The 3,449-nt window shown below is 49.6% G+C and overlaps 1 long non-coding RNA gene across 1 annotated transcript; it reads left to right on the forward strand.

The window, feature by feature from the left end:
- Nucleotides 1-377: 377 nt before the first annotated feature.
- LOC127911101 (uncharacterized) lies at nt 378-1,133 on the forward strand. Its single transcript, XR_008077604.1, has 3 exons — nt 378-476; nt 512-817; nt 990-1,133. It is a non-coding gene; the product is annotated as an uncharacterized LOC127911101 (long non-coding RNA).
- Nucleotides 1,134-3,449: the final 2,316 nt, after the last annotated feature.

Genomic DNA, 3,449 nt, shown 5'->3' on the forward strand with positions numbered 1-3,449 from the left:
ATCACACTACCACCACCATGCTGGACCCCAAACCATCACACTACCACCACCATGCTTGACCCCAAACCATCACACTACCACCACCATGCTGGACCCCAAACCATCACACTACCACCACCATGCTGGACGGTTGTTACGAGGTTCCTGAAGGTTTTCGCCACACACAAATGGGACCCATGTCGTCCAAAAGGTTGACTCAAGTTTGCCACAAAAAAAAGCACCTGGATGATCATGAAGACTATTTTTTTGAACAACGTGGGTCTCCTCACGCCTGGTGAAAAAAACGAAACACTGCATTCCACAGCAAGAACCCCATACCAGCGGTCAAAACAGAATGGAGGTGGTAGTGTGATGGTTTGGGATCCAGAATGGAGGTGGTAGTGTGATGGTTTGGGGTCCAGAATGGAGGTGGTAGTGTGATGGTTTGGGGTCCAGAATGGAGGTGGTAGTGTGATGGTTTGGGGTCCAGAATGGAGGTGGTAGTGTGATGGTTTGGGGGTCCAGAATGGAGGTGGTAGTGTGATGGTTTGGGGTCCAGAATGGAGGTGGTAGTGTGATGGTTTGGGGTCCAGAATGGAGGTGGTAGTGTGATGGTTTGGGGTCCAGAATGGAGGTGGTAGTGTGATGGTTTGGGGTCCAGAATGGAGGTGGTAGTGTGATGGTTTGGGGTCCAGAATGGAGGTGGTAGTGTGATGGTTTGGGGTCCAGAATGGAGGTGGTAGTGTGATGGTTTGGGGTCCAGAATGGAGGTGGTAGTGTGATGGTTTGGGGTCCAGAATGGAGGTGGTAGTGTGATGGTTTGGGGTCCAGAATGGAGGTGGTAGTGTGATGGTTTGGGGGTCCAGAATGGAGGTGGTAGTGTGATGGTTTGGGGTCCAGAATGGAGGTGGTAGTGTGATGGTTTGGGGTCCAGAATGGAGGTGGTAGTGTGATGGTTTGGGGACCAGAATGGAGGTGGTAGTGTGATGGTTTGGGGGTCCAGAATGGAGGTGGTAGTGTGATGGTTTGGGGTCCAGAATGGAGGTGGTAGTGTGATGGTTTGGGGTCCAGAATGGAGGTGGTAGTGTGATGGTTTGGGGTCCAGAATGGAGGTGGTAGTGTGATGGTTTGGGGTCCAGAATGGAGGTGGTAGTGTGATGGTTTGGGGTCCAGAATGGAGGTGGTAGTGTGATGGTGGCGGGAGATGTTTTCTCCCAAACACCTGACGCGGCATCAACAACAGATTGCTGGACGTCTACAGACACACTGTGAATGAGTCATCACACTGACGAGAATCATGTATTGACAACATGAAGAAGAGGCACGCAGTAGAGGACCTAATCAAACAGCATTAATACCATGGTATATCACCATGGGTGGGGACAGTAGGAAGGTGAGTCCTCCCTAGTATATCACCATGGGTGGGGGACAGTAGGAAGGTGAGTCCTCTCTAGTATATCACCATGGGTGGGGGACAGTAGGAAGGTGAGTCCTCTCTGGTAATTAACCAGGACTGCACTGCCCCCTAGAGGTAATACACAGGACCATATCTACATTGTGAATCACGTCATTTTATGATTTCTTCAAAAAATGTAAACAATAAAACTGCATTTTAAACGCTAAGTAAATGTTTTTATTTGTCACATCCCTAGCACACACACGCACACACACACGGACGCGCACACAGTCATCTTGCGGAAGGCTTAGGGACAGGATTTGGAATGAGGCAGTTGGAAGGGAGTGACTGTGATGCGATCTGTTCTGGCTACGGTACAGACTGGGGGTCTGCAATCCTACTGCTGCTACATTCCATTAAACACACACACACACACACACACACGGTGGAATAGCATGCGATGCTGGAGTGCCTTAGTAGTACATCCCATCCCACCCCCCACACACACACACACACACACACACACACACACACACACACACACACACACACACACACACACACACACACACACACACACACACACACACACACACACACCGGGCTGAGTTGTCTGCCTCACATGTGATTGAATGTTTGAGACTGACAGAGGTCACAGCCAAAGGTCACACCTCAGGTTCCATCATCATACAGTACACGTTGCCGCAGACACAGTACAGTACTCACTGCCACCCACAAACACACACAGTACAGTACTCACTGCCACCCACAAACACACACAGTACAGTACTCACTGCCACCCACAAACACACACAGTACAGTACTCACTACCACCCACAAACACACACAGTACAGTACTCACTGCCACCCACAAAACACACACAGTACAGTACTCACTGCCAACCACAAACACACACAGTACAGTACTCACTGCCACCCACAAAACACACAGTACAGTACTCACTGCCACCCACAAACACACACAGTACAGTACTCACTGCCAACCACAAACACACACAGTACAGTACTCACTGCCACCCACAAACACACACAGTACAGTACTCACTGCCACCCACAAACACACACAGTACAGTACTCACTGCCACCCACAAACACACACAGTACAGTACTCACTGCCACCCACAAACACACACAGTACAGTACTCACTGCCACCCACAAACACACACAGTACAGTACTCACTACCACACACAAACACACACAGTACAGTACTCACTACCACCCACAAAACACACACAGTACAGTACTCACTACCACACACAGTACAGTACTCACTACCAACCACAAACACACACAGTACAGTACTCACTGCCACCCACAAACACACACAGTACAGTACTCACTGCCACCCACAAACACACACAGTACAGTACTCACTGCCACCCACAAACACACACAGTACAGTACTCACTGCCACCCACAAACACACACAGTACAGTACTCACTGCCACCCACAAACACACACAGTACAGTACTCACTACCACCCACAAACACACACAGTACAGTACTCACTACCACCCACAAACACACACAGTACAGTACTCACTACCACCCACAAACACACACAGTACAGTACTCACTACCACCCCAAACACACACAGTACAGTACTCACTACCACACACAGTACAGTACTCACTACCAACCACAAACACACACAGTACAGTACTCACTGCCACCCACAAACACACACAGTACAGTACTCACTGCCACCCACAAACACACACAGTACAGTACTCACTGCCACCCACAAACACACACAGTACAGTACTCACTGCCACCCACAAACACACACAGTACAGTACTCACTGCCACCCACAAACACACACAGTACAGTACTCACTACCACCCACAAACACACACAGTACAGTACTCACTGCCACCCACAAACACACACAGTACAGTACTCACTGCCACCCACAAACACACACAGTACAGTACTCACTGCCACCCACAAACACACACAGTACAGTACTCACTGCCACCCACAAACACACACAGTACAGTACTCACTACCACCCACAGTACAGTACTCACTGCCACCCACAAACACAC

Source organism: Oncorhynchus keta, chromosome 23, assembly GCF_023373465.1.
Source record: "Oncorhynchus keta strain PuntledgeMale-10-30-2019 chromosome 23, Oket_V2, whole genome shotgun sequence".
NCBI lineage: Eukaryota > Metazoa > Chordata > Actinopteri > Salmoniformes > Salmonidae > Oncorhynchus > Oncorhynchus keta.